Here is a 21134-nt window from a genome sequence, read left to right on the forward strand (position 1 = left end):
TTGAATGGCCTGCTATACTATGACCTTGAGATGATCTTGAATTCAGAATACCACCTATAATTACTAGAGAATTGCAGAATTTATGCAAATTTATATTCTTATGAGCAAATACATATTGTTTTGCATGGGACGTGCATTCTATGCATCCTTCCATCTCTAAGTCCCATAATTGTTGCACATTGATAAAATCTGAAACGAATCTGGAAATGTATATAGAAGTTACAAAACATTTACTGCAAGCATACACTCGTTAATAGTAGAGAGTTAGTATACAGCAGTGGTCTTAAACATACACATAGTTATTGCTAAAGATGATGGCATTAAATATCGTGACTTATTAATATGAAGAATGCTGTCGTCTATTAATATACAAATACATATATGCTTGTAGTAGATATATTGTAACATCTATATAATATATATTCTCAGATTCAAGTTTCAAATTTTAAATATTACAATTTGGGAATAATCGTGTCCAATTATAGTGTTAATAAAATTTCAAGATGTTTTTGTATAACATACAAACATATTCGTAAAAGTATACATGCAACAAGTTTCTGCAGGTATTTAAATACTTTTGTGAGCTACTGTACTTACATATATATTAACGCTCATAAATACTTGGACGCTATAGTTAATATAGTACATTAGTACATCAATAACACGTGAATATTAGTAAAATATATAAATTAATGAAAAACTAATGATATGCGAGCAATACTTGCCATTTTTTTCGGAAGTCAACAAATATTTCAATTTAATTATTTCTTTAAAAATTTATATTAAAATTTACACAATTCATCGACTGATCTACTGATTTTAAATATTAATTTTAATCAGGAAATAAATTTAAATATTAATTAATCAGGATATAAATTTAAAAAATATTCTTTTATGAATATTAATCAGGATAACACCTGATATGTGTTCTATATAAAAATAATAGCTGGTACTATGATATTATGCTCCCTCGAATCTATCGGTATTCAACAATTGTTGTATGACAACTTCTTGTTCACGTATTTTCAACAGAGATCCAAAATAACAGCCATCTTAAATATTTTTTGGAAAAATGTCATCGAGCAAAAATCAATTTTTATTTGAACGAAAGCCGGTTATCGACAAATCTCAATAAAACAATTAAATGAACAAAAAATATTAATTTTTAATTTTTCTGATTAGGAATAATTATTATGAATGATAGAATTTCTTTTGACTACCAGTAAACATTATTGATGACGAAAATTTGATTTTGATTGTTAGTGACCAATATAAATGACCTGAATTTTTTTTAATTACCACCAATTAATGTCTACAATAAAAATTTTGTCTCCTTACATTCGACTATTGTCAGTTATTATTAACATTAATACTAATTAGTATATTAATACAAGTGTTAATAAAAATATTGTACTACAATGTCTTTTATCATATTCCTTGTATCGTGTTTTTTTTTTTTGTAATAGAATATATTTAAGTTTTACATTGAGAAAAGGAATAAAGTTTTGCTTAGTAAAATATATGTCTTTTCTATGCTGTTAATGAATATGTACTAATTATCGGTGATATTAATAACAATTGACGATAGTCGAATGTAACTAAACAAAATTTTTATCGTGGGCATTGCTTGATGGTAACGAAAAATATGTTTCATTATCGATTCAGGTTATCGACATTGGTTATCGGTAACTAAAATTAAATTGCCGCGATCGATAATTATTGCCGGTTATCCAACAAATCTTTATCATTTGTAATGGTTATTCGTATTAAATATTTCTTTAATTAAAAATATTAACTCTTATACCACAACTTTTAAGATTTGTCTTATGACAATTATATTGTCTGATTTTCAACCTACAATAAATGATTCACATTTTTGGAAGAATAAGTGACTAGGTATTTAAATCGTTCTTTATTATACAAAGCAACAAGATACAGAGATAGTGCTGTATCCGAATATTAATGTAACTGTATACTCTTAACCTGGCAACGCGTTTTTATGATACAAATGTATTCATAATGCGTATGAATTCGGGTACCGAATAATACGCTACATATAACACACACCACCTACAATAATGTTCGGTTTAATCGGAGATCCTCAAGTATCTGGAAAAATACTAGTGATACGAAAAATGTTTCGGACAAAACTTACATAACATCGAGGGTCACATATCTTGCAGCGACCTTGAAACGTTGTGTAAACGCGACATTAAAATTCGTAAACGGATACCCCATTTTTTACTACGTATTCTCGTAGCGGACACTCAGATGTTTTCGAAACATTGCAAGATAAACAATTAAACTGTGGAAACAAATAATCTTTTAAATTCAACATGTAAGAAATTCGATACGAGCAATTACATAAAGTAACCGAGTCTGAGAATTGATCGACTACTTTGGTCACATTAGAAAATCGCAATCTTGTGTTTCGTCAATACCGTGCCAGTAGCAGTGTTACGAGAAACGTGTTTATGCGCCGCGTGGTGTGCATCGGTAACGTTAATGCCGGCGGCACATCGAATTTTAAAATTCATATCTCGATAACGGGTGATGCAAAAGACACGAGTGTCCAGTGTTTTGAAAACGTCTGTAAGTCAGCTATAAGAATATGTAACAAAAATGATGATCTTTGAATGAAAAATTTTACTTTTAATATTATATTTTAATTTCAATATTATACTCAAATGTCAATATTCTATTTTAGTATTATATTTCAATGTCACCGGTTAAGTGAATAAAAGCACAGTGTGTCTGCCTTGATACTGTATAGCCTTTGTTCGGAACATCTTTTCGTATTTTTCCGAATATTTGAACGTTCTCGGTTACACAGAACGTACTGTATACAAGGTGTTCCTGGCATACGGAAACAATATAACTATAACTTTGCACCAAAAAAAGTTTGAGAAAAAACTTGCGAAGTTCCATTACGCTCATTTTTTTAACCGAAACTCGCTAATTTTTTATTTTAATTTTATTCGATGCATTTTTTAATTCTCAAGAAATATGAAGCTACTTGGGTCGAAGGATGCTTAGCTCGAAAAATATTTCAATTCTAATTTCGTTAGATTTAGTTTCCATGAGATTAAAAAAGCGGAAACACAAGCATTCTACTTTGCATTTTTCCTTGTTCCTCATACAAGATTACGATTCAAATATTTCTTAAATTAGCCTGAATACATTTTTGTAGGAAATGACAAACGTATCAAACGGCGTACGATAAAATATATAGTTTCATCCAAGAAAAAAAAAAAAAAAAAAAGAACAAGACAGATGTCCTTGAAATCCTTCAAACGCCTCTGCTTTCGGAAAAGACACACGCACCACGTGACGCATCACTCGAAATCATACAATCTTTGCTAACGAAATTTTTTTTCCTCGATTAAAATTAATTTTCAGTGAAGAAAAAATTAATCTTCTACCGTCTGAACGCTATGGCTTGTCCCATAGTTACCGAAAATGCTACTACGTAATAGACTGTAGAATACGTATCGATTCGAATGCCAAATACGAATGAAAACTGGCGGATCAAATTTGCACGATAATTCACGTAAAGCACGCGTGACGTCGTACAGTATACAAACGGATTTCTCATGGAAATTAGTCGTTAGCACCTAATATCCTGGGTAATGGAAATCCTGTTAGCGACGTGTGTGTCAACCACTTACCTGCGTTCTCAATTACGAACAGTACAGATGCAACTTTACGAATGACGCAATGTTCACAAGTCACAGAGTAAGTTAGAATTCGCGGAAGCGAATGTCACGGGTTCGATAATTAGTTTTCCGACAGATTCTTCGCGACCGTTTCCCGCGTAAACACTTTCAGCACTCTAATACAATCACTGAATTCATCCGAGCAGATGAAGTTTCCACGTTCGATGAGGAGTTCTCGGGTGCGATTCATGCATGAAAGAAGTGCTCTAATCTTCTTGAACTCAAAGAAGCAACTATCCCCTCTGTTCTCGAGAACGAGTATTTTATGGTGGTCTGCGAACCTCCATGGCAAACGACATTCACCGCCGGCAAATGATGATTACTTCTCTCGGTCATTATCATCATCATTATCGTTACGATCATCATCATCATTATCATCATCATCACCATCATCATTATCCTCCTCATCATCATCATCATCGTCATCATCATCATCATCATCATCATCATCATTGTTGCCGTTGTCATCGTCTACCACTTCTTCGTTACAGTCATCGTTCCATAGAGGCATTTCGACATCGAACTAGCATAAACGAATAATTTTCCTCGTTTAAGAAGAATAAACGAGATTTGCGAAGCTTCCTGTTTCCTGTAGAATATTCCTATAGAAAATCGGTGGAGCCATTGCAACTAAGTGAGAACTTCGTCTTCTAAATCAATAAAATAGGAAAATAATTCGAGTGAAATAACCGTAGCCAATTCGAAATCAATCGATATGAAATTAATTTAGTGCTGTAAATTCACGGTTACCTGTTATCGGTAACGATAAACGTTTGCAACTTTTGAATACCATTGATCGATCGATAAAAATGTTTTTGTGATATTTTTATAATATTATTTATATATTTATCATGTGACGGGCAAAAGAAAGTTTAGAAAGTAAAAAACATAAAACGACATAATTTTGCGAGATGAATTTATATGTAACTAGCAGGCTGTGCATGTTCATGCAATATTCACATTTTTATCGGGATAATTAAAGAAACGGAAACTAAATGGAAATTTGTTTCGTCTATCGAATATCACAGTAGGTGCTCCGTTTTAAATATTGCGTATGTTCTTACGTATTATACGCACTGTCGAGATTTTTGGGATCTTAAATTTCCTGCGAAGACACGTAAACATCCGCAGTCGACTAATAAGAGCAACAAATAAGTACAGTGTACGTATACTGCAGAATAGATGATCGTTATCGATATGGCAGGAAATGTTCGGTAACAAAAGTTACTAAAATCCACAGTATATCAATTTTAAGCTTTCTGTTATTTGCTATTGTACCTACATTTAACTATATATACGTTATATATATATATATGTACGTCAAACGAACGGTGAGGAACGATCCCTTGCGAAAAAATAGGAAAGAAATGTAGAATAACATTTTTTCGTCTTTCTTTTAGACTTTTTCCCTTTTTTTTCTTTTTTAACGATCATTTACTTGGTGTTAGTTTTTAGCTACATCGATAAGAATTTCGTATAGTGTGTGTTGCGTGTGATATGTAATAGTGTTTGTATTTATACTAATATATAGTATTTGTGTACATGTTGCTGTTTAGCTTTGTCTTTTGTGTCAGTCTTATGGAGAAATATGTAATAATACACAGAGTGTCTCCGAAAGCGTGGTACGAGCGGTCGGGTGGCGATTCTAGGTGGAAAAATAAAAAATAAGTCGAGAAAGGAGAATAACATTTTTTTGTTCGACGCTTCGTTTTCGAGAATAATGAGTTTGAAAACCTATCAGGTTACCCGTGTATTTTAAATGGAAGTTTCGAATTACGAGATCTCTGTCTCTCCTCGCACCTATATTACTAAATATCTTTCTCTATTACTATAAATAGCATAGTTAACGTCCTGGTTTGCTTCCCGCTATTGCCGTTATCTTATCTCCGCGATATCGATTGTTACTTTTGCCATATTCTTTGTTTAATTTGAATGGTTTCATAAATATGGACCAGATTCGTAATTTTTTAGGATCATTTTATCAACGTGGAAGCAAATGCACGGAGTAGGTGCGGAAATAAGTGCAAAATATGAAATGAAGTGGTTTCGTTTAAGGCTTCATTCTGAAGAAAATACAGTATGAACACGTTTAATTAAGAACTGGACTAGCGCACGTCTACCATCAAGCTTTTGATTTATTTTCCTCGGAAACGAAGCGTCTGGTGCAAAAACTTCATTCTACATTTTTGACTTATTTTCGCTCGTACAACAACTTCCTACCGATTATTTACTCCTGTCCAATGCGTAATTAGCCACGTTTAATTATACTTGATTATACATAAATTTGCAAACTGGATCTTCTCGAAAATGAAGCTTCGTAGAAAACACGTCGTTCCATTTCTTCGACTTATTTTTTCATATGGATTTACCTCCTGTCGGTTTGTGCGTCAGTTCCATGACACCCTGCTGGACATATACAGTATGGAAATATACTGTGCTGTGAATAATTATAGAATCAAATATATTTCTTGCCTTATTTCATAACATTAAAAAGAAGAAGAAGAAAACATATCGTGTGTGGATATGGACATCGTAGTTGAGAGAAATTGTTTTCGTAAATAGTAAAGTAAAGGATATTGGGAGATGTTACATGGCGAATTATTGCCTTTGATAACTGAGATAGAGAACGAAAAAATAATTTTTCAAATAAACGACGTTGCTATTCGTATAGCCGCGAATATAAAAAAGTGGCTTCGAGATTTCTGAATAGAATTATTGCCATGGCCAGCATCGATTCTGCCCATCTAAACGTTATCGACAACCTGTGTGGAATTCTAGCGAGAGAAGTTTATGATCAGGAGAAGTAGCTATAAAAAATATTGTTGAACTTAAAAAACAAATAAAATCCGTGTGGACGTGAAATTTATTCAAAACGAAACATTATATAACAGATTAATAAAAGCAATAAAAAATAAAGGAATAAAATAGAAACAAAAAAGAGAAAAAGTAAAAAGAAATCTAACGAGGACATAAGAAAATTTACATTGAGTTTATATTTCTTTTACAATTAAAAATACAATTTCCAGAGGAAATTTCATTTTTACCGGACTTGAAAAGAAGAAAGTTTTTCTTTCTTGTATCTTTCGTTTTGGTTTTTATTATAATATAAAATTATATAAATTTGTTTTGTCAAAATAGTTTCCTCAACGTTTGTTTTAATATTACGAACGATAGGATTGAGTTCATAATTATTCAGGGCACTGTATGCCTACATTAAACTGTTTCTCTACTTGTTTCCGCTTTTGTGTAGTTTCTACAATTGCTGCTCAACGTACTGTTATTGTTACTCAGTCAATGTGCAATATGTCCTTTATTTGTATTGTGTGTATGTAGTTCATGCGTTTGGTATTGTCTTGTATATTTACGTGGAAAGGGAAAATTGTGCTGAGAAATCCTTCTTCATCTTCAATTTTACACTTTTTTTCTTCTTCTCTACCTGTTTGTGTACGCTGCTTACATGTATTATGAGGTACCTTAATCCTGTCAGCTAAATAATTAATAAAGCTAAACGTTTAGTTCCTCTTAGTTATTTTACTTTGTTACTTGTACAATACATATTATACAATTTATTGTAAATTGTTAATTATTGTATCATGCTAAACATTTTGTTCTTAGATATTTTACTTTCTTACTTATACGATATATACTATACAAAGTAATAATGTTACATATAGTATGTATTATATATATCACTGTGTATAATGTATATTGTACAAGTACATTGTACTGTGCAATACATGTTATACAATTTATTGTAAATTGCTAATTATTGTATCATGCTAAACATTTTATTCTTAGTTATTTTACTTTGTTACTTGTATAATATATACAATATAAAGTAATAATATATATATATATATAATATAATATGTAATATAATAAAATATATAATATAATATGTATTATATATATTACTCTGTATAATATATATTGTACAAGTACATTGCACTGTACAATACATGTTATGCAATTTATTGTATATTATACAATATTACTCTATATATATTTATATATATTTTTGTCAAACTGGAGAGAAATGTCCATTGTCCTATGGGTACAGTTTCATTAAATTATTTCCTAATGGAACAATGGAACAATGTTCAGAACAAATAGAACAATCTATAGCAATTTTTAAATATTCCATTATTAAAAAATGGGTTGGTTAAGAATTCACTTTTTTGGCGTTGTTCCTGAAACCTTTAGAAGCAGATGATTAATTATTTCTTTGAAGCAAACATGTGGAGCAGTTTGAAACAACAATGAAAAGTTTAAAATTTAGAAAATCGAGGGCCAACTTGATACAGGCCACTTAAACTAAAATAATCCACAAAAGCTACAGAAAATTTCAAACAATACCAATTATTCTATCAACCATTAAATAAATAAAAATATCGTATTGGGTTGAACAGAAAGTTCATTCCGTTTTTCGTAGCCAGATGAACCTAACCTTAAACAATGGCTGTTAACCTCGGTTTAACTTAATTGTATCATACATGATCAGTTAACAGTAGACTGTAGAGTGGAAAACAAGCATTTTCGGAAGTACTTGTTTCTTGTTGACCTGGCACAAGTTCAAACATGATTCACCAAGGCAACGTAAGAGTTTAAATAATGGCTGTCAACCTCGATTTAATTGCTCTAATCTGGTCTATCGAAGATTAGTTAACAGTTAACTGTAAAGTATAAAACAAACATTTTCCCAAATATTTCTTTCTCGTGACACCAGCTCAAACATGCTTCACCACATAAGTTCACAACATAAGACTACACGTGTCAAACGTCACGCGACAAATATCCGTGCAACTTAAATAGGATGTTCTACCCCATCTACCATATTCTCGCGATCTTCCACGCCGCGCTATTACTCATTGCGCTCGTTACAAAACTAACTCGACGATTAGAACTCGTCCGTTTTGGGGAACCGAGCGATTATACGCCAATGAAATAACGACGTCACAATGGAATAACGAAAAGTCATCGAAAGGTTAAACGCGTACGTCGATGGTAAACAATAGACGTACGGGAAACAAGATACGCTTCGGTTTGGCCGTAAAAACGAAACGATCTTATCGTTCAACCCAATGAAACGACGAGAAGAAAGAAGCTACAGCCAATGGAAATAAAACTACTTTATTTATTTATTTATTTCAATTAAAATCTCCACACATTTGCTTCATTGCGAGCTGTAATAAAAATACTATAAATATATAAATTGCTTCAAAATAATATTGCCAATGGTATCGATCGTCTAAAATCTTCTCTATCAGGCAAAGCTTTAGATTTAACGCGATTGTGATAGTACTGACATATTTGCTTCACACTTATGCGCCATATTTGATAAGTGTAGTTTCTGGTTTTCGATGTAGCTGGAACATTTAAATTCGCCCACTGACGTAAGTTAGGACGACCATTCACCTAAGCAGTGCTGCAAGCATTTGAACCAGGTATACGGTGTTTCGAATCAGCTGACGAGATAATTTTACGATTCTGACGGTGATGCCGAAATAACTAACGTACTTCGTTGCGTGGCTCTAAAAATAACCGACCTATAAAGGGTCGGTCATTTTACGCTCTCCTACTTTAGCGTTCATTTGTCTAACGCTGAATATAATATCGATAAGTAGATTACGGATCTTTATGCAAGTTCATATTTTCACGAGCACGATTAAAATGGTAGAACCTAGGCAGACATTTTATTTTCCTGTTGAGTATAAGAAGTACTATGTTGTAATGTTATTTGGATGCTCTGTCTGTTTTTGCAATGTTACGTGCGTCTTATTTATTTTGGTATTTTTATTTTTCATAAGATTCCGCAGTCCATCGATAACAAGCTGGTAAATTAATTAATGGTAAATTAATTAACGTGGACCGATTTGAAGATTTTCACAATTTTCTATGTCCATCGATCTATCGCGTAGATGTGCCGGAAAACGAGGAAAAGATGTTACGAAAGATTCGCAGAATCGAATTTTCCCAGAACAGCGTTCTGTTCTTTAGCTCGCAAACTTCATTAGAATTAAATGAAAATTATTTGAACAATACAAAAATTCGTAATATTGAAGCGAAATGAAAAGTATACGAGTCGCTGTAGAAATAGTTATTTGCAAAAATTATATTTATCTCGTGGGAACGTTATCGGTTTTAGAGCCTAAAAATTCGTCGACCCGATTCGCCAGGTTTTTATTTTAGCCGGTAAATTTCGGTAAATTCGACCGTTAGCGAAATGGAATTACTGCGAGGTGCGAGATAATAAAAAAATGATGATAGCGAGTAAAATTTATAGAAATCGATATTTTTCGATCAACCTATTCAGGGTTCGTAAAGAAACAAGATTGGCCACGAGCCAATAGATTTGTGCTATTTTGTTCGGTCTGTTCGAGCACTAAGTTCTCACTCGTCTCGCGAATCCGTCTGATCGTTTCCTTCACTCTGCAGAATTTCAATTTCACCAATTCTACTATTTAATAAGAACTCGTTGCAAATTTAACTATTGGTGATATCATAAATTACGTGAGAAATTTTGACGTTACATTTTTCGACTAGAAGAAGTGTCTTGTGAAATTATAAATAACAATTACCGTATAAATAAATTAAAGATATGGCATAAAAGACGTGTGCTCATCGCCTCTTTCAATGCAGCATAATGTCACTGGAACGTTCGTAACGTTATATCGACTGCGAAAAGTCAATTACATTGACATTACGAACATCTGTTGGTCATTTTTCTCGGTTTCTCCTTTATTTTCTTCCTTTTTGCACTTCTTGATACCGAAAAATAAGATTGTAAACTCGTTCGGTATCGTAAAGCTTTTTATTTGGTGTTTACGTAGTCATGCACTTTATGTGCCAAATATAAAGCATATCTAACAGGTTGTAATATATACATAAAAAGAAATTAAAGCTACGTATCCACTGACAATAAATACATGTGGATAAGTGAACAATAATATTACACGAGTGAAAAAATATTGTAAACATAATTAAGCATCGAAGTGATAGTGTTCAGAAAGATAGAGAGGTTCGTGTTTAAAATGAGTTAGAATTAAGGATTATGTACTTAAGAAGTGCTGAGTCTAGTCGGCCCAGTGGCCCTGCGAAACTTAAAAAATTCCTGGAAAAGAAGGAAAGCATTCTTAACAAATGGAGAAACGGTACGATTCTTCACCAGGCATTCTTTCCACTTTTTAATTTACGTTCAAACCGTATTGCTTTATACAATTCTGAGCTGTGTATTTTGTTTCGTTAAATCTCGATTCACGATTATCTATGTACATAATGTGAATAGAACTTTATTATCGACAGAAACCGACTTTGTATTTTGCTTTGTATCTTGCTCACGCTGCTAGGTGGCAGCACCGGCAACATTATATAAACCTGTACTGTTTTCAAAAGTCAAAGTATTTTACGACTTAAACGCTTATTTTCGTTTGTCGGGAAATGAAGAGCTTCCCTTCGATTATATAATTTTGTATCTTTAAATAATTTTCCTTGAGAAATAACACACTTAAAATACTTTTCAACAAATAGGAAATGAATACTAGCTACGTATGACTCTTACATGGCATGACGTTGATTTGATATTTAAAGTACGATCGATAAAAGAATACGTATTTACATATATAAAATTTTCAATTAACTGTTATTGATGAATCACGTATATATAATTTTTCTGAAATTATTGAAAATATATGTTCAATAAGTTTTTTCTTTTTTTATTCATTCCATGGTATTCACGATTAATTCCTCGAGGGAAATGTTTAATAAATGTAACGTATATATTAAAATCAGTTTTTCATATACAATCAAATTTGTACACATTGCCTAGAAATGGGAAACAATGCCATATTTAATATATCGTAGTATATGTATTAGTAAATCTGAAAAAAATGCAATTTGACATTTATTACAATTAATTAACGTAAATCATGTTTCTCGTATAGCGTCTGTATTAGCAATTACTAAAGCATCTTGTAGAAAGTTGTATACTTATACCAGCGTTACAATCTTTTTGGAATATGTATTTAAATATCTCATAAATGTGTATACCAAAGTATCTCTAGAAATATGTAAAAATATTTGCGAATAGAAATAATTCTAACTTTACAATTCCTCGCATTTAGCTTCGCTAGAGGAAATGAAAAGTAATTAATAACTTCTTTTACGTAGAAATGTGTGGTAATAGGTTATGTTCACAAAAAATATATACAAGGTGTCTCATTTTTATCCCGCCAAATTAATAACTTCTTTTACGTAGAAATGTGTGGTAATAGGTTATGTTCACAAAAAATATATACAAGGTGTCTCATTTTTATCCCGCCAAATTGTACGATCAAAAATATGAAAAAGTGTTATACGAACGTAAGATCGTAAACGTTTTATCACAAAGTGACAACAACAATACGAAAATTATAAGTAACTGGATTCTCGTTCGATCGATTGGTTATGTTTACTGAAGTTGTTGTTCTAATAAATACAAAATTCACATCCGTTTCCATGCAGAATAAGACAAGAAACCAATCACTTATAGTTTCGGTATTATTGTTATAACTTTGTAAGGAAACGTTTTACGTTTACAATTGGCTCTGTTGAGCCAACCAGCAGATAACCGTACAATATATTATTACAACATAATAAGCAAACAAAAATAATATTTACGCATACAAAAACCTATTTGATCATATTACTAATTTTGATAAGAAAATTATTATGTTACTAATTTATGACGATACATTCGATCGATTGTTAAAAGAAATAAATTGAAATTTTCAAAGAGTGGATCAGAATTTTGTATCAAATCGTACTTTACGATGGAATATCAATCGCAACAAGTTTTCAAGCTGAGCTGACAATTCGTTTCGGAGAGATACGGCAGGTAATACAATATGAAAATTCATTAACGCGACAGCTCATACGTTTCGACGTACGTTTATGTCAGTCTGATAATTGACAAGATTATTGCCAGAGGTTTTGCCGATTGCTTACAACGAATTTGAACTTAGGTTTACAAAATTCATATGACCGATTCAATGTAGCGGGTGATATATTTAAAAAAAAACACCTGCTACAAGGTTATTTATTTTTCTTGATTTTGTTCCTTGGAAATGACGATGGATACGTTACGTATATGAGGATTGGGTATGTACATGAATCACATAATATTGCCATATCCAAGGAACCGTACAATTGGTATAATGTGACGGCAATAGCCAACAGTCGGAAAGTTATCACCTTAGCGTGTGTAGTAATATTCTGTGATTAGTATTCGTGTGGTTTTAACTTTACCGACAAGTATAATTTTCAAACAAGCTGTTTCAAACAAGTTTTCCGTTATAATAAAATAAATCATTATTAAAATAGTAAGCAATTATTATAAGTAAAGTAATTACCATTAAAATTATTATTGTTATTAAATATTACTTTAAGTTTGAAGACTTCCTTTATAACTTTTTAACATCAGAGTTCTCTGAATGAAAGCTTTATGAATATTAGGACATTTTTTGGCATATTATTTGGATCGTTATGTTGAATGGGTCATTGTGAATTTTGAAAATCTAAATTCGAGTTCGTTGTTAGCAATCGACTAAAGATCTGGCAACAATTTCTTAAATATAGAAGCCTGTAGGTCGAAGCGTATGATGAACTGATGTGGTTAATGAATTTTCATGTTTTTAACTTCCTGTGTCTGACAAATTAATAGTCAATTCAACTTGACAATTTCATTTCATCATTAGGCACTATGTTCCGTCCCAAAATCGTGAGACAAAAGACGGGCAATTTTTTTTGTCACCCTTTATCGGAAATGTAGAAATTTTTACTTATTTGAAATTTGAAAATGTCCAGCTCATTTGAAATTTGAAAATGTTTCAGTTTATTTGAAATTTGAAAATGTTCCAGCTTATTTGAAATTTGAAAATGTTCAAGCTTATTTGAAATGTGAAAATGCACAAACTTACTTGAAACTTGAAAATGTTCCAGCTTATTTGAAATTTGAAAATGTTCAAGCTTATTTGAAATGTTAAAATGCACAAACTTACTTGAAACTTGAAAATGTTCCAGCTTATTTGAAATTTGAAAATGTTCAAGCTTATTTGAAATGTGAAAATGCACAAACTTACTAGAAATTTGAAAATGTTCAAATTTGCTCGAAATTTGAAAGTGTTTAAGCTTATTTGAAATTTGAAAATGTTCAAACTTACCTGAAACTTGAAAAGACTCAAACTTACTTGAAATTTGAAAATGCTCAAACTTATTTGAAACTTGAAAACGCACAAACCTATTTGAAATTTGAAAATGTTCCTGCATATTTGAAACTTGAATGTGTTCAAGCTTACTTGAAGTTTGAAAATGTTCAAACTTACTTGAAACTTGAAAATGTTCAAACTTATTCGAAATTTGAAAATGTTCAAGCTTATGTGAAACTTGAAAATGTTCAGACTTATTCGAAATTTGAAAATTTTCAGATTCATTTGAAATTTAGAAATTTGCTTTGGTATTTTTTGATACTGTACAAAGAAATATAACATAACTAAACTTAAATAATCACAATTACATGAACTTAAATTATAGAAGAAAAATGTTTCTTTTCTACCTAGAAGTCTCTGCACCTGATCTTCTCTTAAATTCACTTCATTTCTTCCAAATTATCAACAAATACATATATAGAGTAGTTCAATTATTCAAACGTATCATCTAATTATAATCCCAATTTAACAACAAAAATTTCACCGAGACAGAATTAAAAAATGTCTTTCTATTCTAATTGCTAAACCGTATTGAAAAACAATCTTGCTTTATATACGAATAAAAAAAATCACTGAAGAAATCGTGCACTCTATTAAATGCGTGCATTATTGCCAGCAAGCATGATTGCCTATCAGATTGAGTGTTGGTATAAGTGGTTTTGTATTTCTAGTTAATTTAGCTTGACAGTATGCAGTAGAATCGATTACATCAGTGTTTCTCATAGTGATCGTTAGACAATGAGAATTGTTCTATTACAACGCAATTTGATTTCTTTCGCCATATATATATCACATGCTTTCAATTTAACGAACTTGGATAATTTAGTAATTAATAAACTTCACTGCTGACGATTAAGATAATTAACTACGATAATGTTCCCTTTTTTTCCTTTTCTTTCCTTTTTTTTTTTTTTTTTATTTCTTTATCGCTTATCTCAAACAATCTGATGGAATAATTCATAAGAAGACAAATTTGAGAACACTTTTTCGAGTAATGCCACACCAATTAGGCGTAGCTTGTTAGGTCTTGTCGTATTAGATCAGCATATTAGACCCTGTCTTTGTAAGCATACGTGTCACGGTTCGATGATCCCGCTATGAGAAATTAAGAGGATCGTATAGAAAATACATACTTTCCAGCTGCATTGTCGTAATTACTTTTCGAGAGAAAATTCCATGCAATTCATTTCATAAACACATTGTAAAACACGTGCAAAACGTCTGAGACTTGCAAGCAGATATGCATTGCAGAAGCTACAGAAAATAATTTCGTTCGAAGCAAATCTTAAATGTGTAAATCTACTAGAAAATCATATAGAGTATACTATATTTTATTTGTAATAATAGATACGTAGAAATTGCTAAATTACATTGTTTTACATAGTTTTAAATGTTAAGTGATAATTAATTATTCAGCTTTATCAGAAACTTGCACGTAACATATTGGATGACTGAGGATCGTAGCGGTGTAAGTCAATTCCCTGGTTTCTTCGTAAAATAGCGTGCAACGTTCATTGTTGTTACCAGAAATTTATCGTACGTTCTCAGAGCACGAAAACGTATCATGGAAGAAAGTAAAACTATAACGTCGTTAATTAGGAGAATATGATGTTTGTAAGATTTGAAATGCTAAATTCTAATTCTCAGAATCTCTTGACTTACACTGCCATGATTTTTAACACTCCAATGATACTGTGATAGGGAACACAAATTGCTATAAATAAGGTGTACAGTAAGTGAGAGGTAAAATTTTAGGAGGATTTCTTACAATTTAATTGGTTGTTCAATGTAAATGTTAAGTATAACTGTTAGAAGTGATTTGATGAATTAATAAGAGTAAAATATGAATACGAAATTAACTCTATTGTAGAGGTATGCAGTGGAGCTGAACTGCCAGAAGTTGAGATCATCAGTTTGCTAGAAGAACAGATACCTCGATACCGCCTGCGAGCCGATACTCTCACTCAATTTCAAGGTAAATATGAACACATATTTTTATATATAGACATAATTTTATTTTATAATTAATTTTTTATATATAGACATAATTCATTGCACATAAATATAATTTATCACATTAAATGTAAATGTAAATACATAAAGAAAAATGGAAGTACGATGGAACCTCGAGTATCCTAATTTAGTCAGTAGATGAGAGAATTCTACGATATAGAAACGAATGATACAAAACAGCATCTGTTTTTATCATTATCATTCTGTATTTCAAAATCATCAAAATGAGAAAGAACAGGATATAAAGTGAATGTAATACATTTTTTGAATTATTATAAATTATTGAATTAATTAAATTATAATCACAATTGAATGTAATTTAATTAAATGAATTTAATTATTTATGGATTTTACATCTTCTTTAATGGTGTAACGAATTTTGTTGATATTGGCTTCAATGGAAAGTTCGTCTAGTTTTTACGGCCAAACTGCAGGACGTGTTTTCTCTTTTACGTCTACCATTTTCGATCGATATATGCGGCATTCCTTTCGATGTCTTTTCGTCATTCTTTTGATAACTTCGCTGTTCCATTGGCATAGAATTGCTTAGTCTTCTGAGAAAAAGAATAGCCCCAATTTGTTTTTCCAGTCTTCCAAAGAACACGAGCTTTTATTGTCGAAGGTAGTTTTGTAACGAGCGGGTAAATGATAATCTGAACGTGTAAAATCGCGAGAATATGGTAGATGGTGCAGAACACCCCATTCGAGTTGCATCAATATTTGTCGTGTGACGTTTAACACATATAGTTGTCCGTCGCCTCGGCGAAGCATGCTTCAAATCTCCAGGCCATCAAAAATCAAGGACTTCGGAAAATGTTTGTTTTACACTCAACAGTTCAATTGATCATCAATATCGGGTAAATCAATTGACTTGTAATTAAAAGCTATTCTTTAAACTTTTGGATTTTCGTAAACTATGTTTAAACTGGTGCCTGGCCAACAAAACCAAAAAAAGATATCGGAAAATGTTTGTTTAACATTCAACAGTTGACTATCAATTAATCATCAACATCGGGTAAATCAATTGACTTGTGATTAAAAGCTATTGCTTAAACTTTTGCATTGTCTTGATGAACTATGTTTGAACTGGTGCCTGGCCAACGAAACCAAAAAAAGATATCGGAAAATGTTTGCTTTACACTCAACAGTTGACTATCAATTAATCATCAACATCGGGTAAATCAATTGACTTGTAATTAAAAGCTATTCTTTAAACTCTTGGATTTTCATGAACTATGTTTGAACTGGTGCCTGGCCAACAAAACCAAAAAAAGATATCGGGAAATGTTTGTTTAACATTCAACAGTTGACTATCAATTAATCATCAATATCGGGTTACATTAATTAAATTGTGGTTAAAACCTATTTAAACTTTTGCATTGTTTTAATGAACTATGTTTGAATTGATAGCAGGCCAATAAAAAAAAAAGATATCGGGAAATGTTTGTTTAACATTCAACAGTTAACTATCAATTAATCATCAACATCGGGTAAATCAATTGAATTGTGATTAAAAGCTATTCTTTAAATTCTTGGATTTTCATGGACTATGTTTGAACTGGTGCCTGGCCAAGAAACCAAAAAAAGATCGTAAAATGTTTGTTTAACACTCAACAGTTGACTATCAATTAATCATCAACATCGGGTAAATCAATTGAATTGTAATTAAAAGCTATTCTTTAAACTCTTGGATTTTCATAAACTATGTTTGAACTGGTGCCTGGCCAAAAAACCAAAAAAAGATATCGGAAAATATTTGTTTAACATTCAACAGTTGACTATCAATTAATCATCAACATCGGGTAAATCAATTGACTTGTAATTAAAAGCTATTCTTTAAACTTTTGGATTTTCGTGAACTATGTTTAAACTGGTGCCTGGCCAACAAAACCAAAAAAAGATATCGGAAAATGTTTCTTTAACATTCAACAGTTGACTATCAATTAATCATCAATATCGGGAAAATCAATTGAATTGTGGTTAAAAGCTATTGCTTAAATTTTTGCATTGTCTTGATGAACTATGTTTGAATTGATGGCAGGTCATCAAAAATCAAGGACTTCGGAAAATGTTTGTTTTATACTCAACAGTTGACTATCAATTGATCATCAACATCGGGCAAATCAATTGACTTGTAATTAAAAGCTATTCTTTAAATTCTTGGATTTTCATGAACTATGTTTGAACTGATGCCTGGCCAACAAAGAAAAGACATCGGAAAATGCTTGTTTTACACTCAACACTGTTAATTAATCAATACCAATTTCGACCAATCAAATTGAGGCTGATAGCCGTTGTTTAAACTGAGGTCCATCTCGCCACGAAAAACGAAACGAACTTTCTGTTCAAGCCAATACATTGCACTGCTTTGAATTATATTCTATTCGTGTCTCAAACCATCTACGATTCCTCTCTCCAACGCCATAAACAATCTAAAACAAGAAGGCGTCGTCTTCTGCTTTCACTGTGATCTTCTTTTTCTCAGCACGAAGACTTATTCGACTTATCAGTGGAAGGTAATATTTATCGAAATTCCGAAACTTTTTCTCAGAATATATATCTAGATACTGGTATTCCTTTATTGCTGATTTACCACAATTATTATAAAACAGCACAGCATAGATATTTATTTTTCATATGGATTAATGTTTTCCTACTTGTCGGAACATCTGAGAAATTTTTAATTACACGTTTCTGTTTTTCACGTCGTTAATTATCAACCTTCTAAGGTCGTAAATTTCTGCAACTTTTCCGGCACTTCCACGCCTTTTTTTAATTTCTCATGTATATCTTCTTTCCTTTCCACGTTTCTTACCACACGTTTCCTCTTTGATGTCATTAGACACGAGATATTAACGCGCACAACATTAGCTTCGTATCAAAGTAATAGGAAAGTAACATAAAATTACAGAAAACACACCTAAGTGTCTTTTGCCACACAAGCAAAGAATATTCCGCTAATTGAACCTTTGGATAGTGGAATGTTCGAATTCGAATGGAACATTCGACTAATGCAGGTTCCAATCTAATGCAAGAGAAGTGTCATACAGGGTGGCCTGTATCTTTTTGTACAAATTTCTCTACTGTGTTTTATCCCATTCGCAACCAGTTCGCTGCAGTGTCGAACTGACTGAAACTGCATACAGTAGATGAACGTAACGTGTCAAGTCGCTCGGTGTGTCTAATAAGACTTGTGCTATTTCTGCATCCGCCTCGAGTGTCTAATTATTTTGTCACGAGCCCTCGTTTATCATTTAGCGATAGTATATTAATTTCTTCCGATCTTTCCATTTCTATTTCTTGAAATATTTATTCTATTTAACATTCCCATGTGTCCTCCTGTTCTACGCTATACGATATCCACTGATGTCCACTTCTCATTTTTTCATTTTTGACGCCACATTGTTCGTCACAAGATTCTCTTCACTTGCATCAACAATTCCACTTTCTATTCTATTTTCACTGAATGTGGCCCATTGAATATGACAGATTACGTACGATCAGGTTGCATATGTATGTTCCTCTGATACAGATCCATCGTCAGGTTCACTGTTGTCGTTATAAGAAACAGGTCATGCAATTAGAGCCCTGATAAAAATATGTCAAAGTGAAGATTTAGTACTAGCGGCATATGGCCGGCGAAAATATCTCACTCGGAGCTTGACGTACTGCTACGTCGTCGGTGACAACCACCTAATTTGATTTTGACGTAGCGGTACGTCATCGGTTGCGAATCGATTAACCATTTGAGCCCCAAGCAGTGCTGTTCAGATTTTGTGTCGAAAAGTGCCGGAACGTTTGAACGACTGACGGTGTTTCGTATTTCATTGTTATCTTCTCAGTAATTTTTATCGAAGAAAAGTTGAAATATTTATAAACAAATAGCACGCATGTATAATAATGTAGATGTATCTTATAAAATAACAAACTTTTTTCCTGGAAATCAAACGGTTAACACGTTGAATGCCACGTGGGTCACCGGTGACCCACGCACCAAGATTAGTAGAAATACATAATTTGGACAAATGTCAATAGTTGTAAATTTTGTATTATTACCATCGTTACTACAATGGTGTGACGAAATTAGTGTAGTATAAAACATGTAAAAATAGTTTTATTTATACATGAAATATACATCTATTATGTGCACCCCCCACTAGTGGCTGTCGAACATGGGAAAACCCGCCTTTTCCGTGTTTTACCTTAATGAACGATAACTCTAAGCAACGTTTCCACTTGAAAGATGTTTGATGGCAATTAAGGGCCTTGAGAGTAAAGTTAAAAATGCTAAATCTTGTGACGGTTTTTTAGTATTATTGTGGGTCCGAATAAGTATGACCGAGGGATTGATTATGGTTTATAGTAGGTCCCGGGACGTAGCAACATAGAACAATTATTTAGCAACGCGAAGGAACAATATGAGATAATTGACAATCGCGAAAAATAAGTGAATCGAGGGAAATTGCACTACAGCGTGATGGGGGTCACCGGTGACCCCAGTGAGATAAATTCATTAATGATGATTATACACCGTAACATATCTCTTGTACGTAATATTTCAACATTATATGTATCGCATAATAAAAAATTCATTGTGGCCCCACAATCAAACCTTGTATTGGGCTGGCAACTAAGTGATCGCGGATTTTGTCATTAGATGGTATTGACAATATCCGCAATCACTTAGTTGCCAACCCAATAAAACTGGCGTGGCATTCGACGTGTTAAGGAGCGTCCAAACGATCGATATTATCATTAGCATTTCAGTTTTTCCAGATCGTCGTGCGTAAGAAATACCCTGTACACTCTCTAGATGATCAATGTGCAGAGTACGACAGAACATGTGGCATCCACTTCTGGAGCTGATCGCGCTTCCAAAAGCAAGCAAAGTAGTTCGTATAAACACATGTTCTGTCTGTCTTCGTTTATGAGATGTAACGAATTTTCTATTCTGATGTTGTGTCATCTAATTAGATTCACAGAAGATGCTTGAAATGACCACTTTGCATTTCAAGGTAAAACTGTATATGTCTTGTCATGCATCCGGCTGCACTCTGTAAGGTTGCTGGTGTTCACTGATTTTGTCGAAGAATTTGCTCTATTCTCAGCCTCGGTATTTCAACATGTTCCATAGGTTAATTATCATATAGATTTACAAACGTCG

The 21134-nt window shown here is 32.3% G+C and overlaps 2 protein-coding genes across 4 annotated transcripts in view; one reads left to right on the plus strand and one right to left on the minus strand.

The window, feature by feature from the left end:
• LOC100651778 (zinc finger and BTB domain-containing protein 12) overlaps positions 1–4097 on the minus strand; it is a 107388-nt gene extending 103291 nt beyond the window's left edge. The window contains exon 1 of one of the 3 annotated variants that reach the window (XM_020867373.2): positions 3669–4079. The gene's annotated coding sequence lies outside the window, so the exon portion shown is untranslated. Of the gene's footprint in view, positions 1–3668 lie in introns of all 3 variants that reach the window. The other 2 variants (XM_048413712.1, XM_003401976.4) reach the window with 2 other exon arrangements.
• LOC100647086 (trafficking kinesin-binding protein milt) overlaps positions 1–21134 on the plus strand; it is an 84959-nt gene that overhangs the window by 1052 nt on the left and 62773 nt on the right. Inside the window, exon 2 of the mRNA XM_012318190.3 lies at positions 15828–15932. The gene's annotated coding sequence lies outside the window, so the exon portion shown is untranslated. The remainder of the gene's footprint in view (positions 1–15827; positions 15933–21134) is intronic.

This window comes from Bombus terrestris, chromosome 17, assembly GCF_910591885.1.
Source record: "Bombus terrestris chromosome 17, iyBomTerr1.2, whole genome shotgun sequence".
NCBI classification, from domain to species: Eukaryota; Metazoa; Arthropoda; class Insecta; order Hymenoptera; family Apidae; genus Bombus; species Bombus terrestris.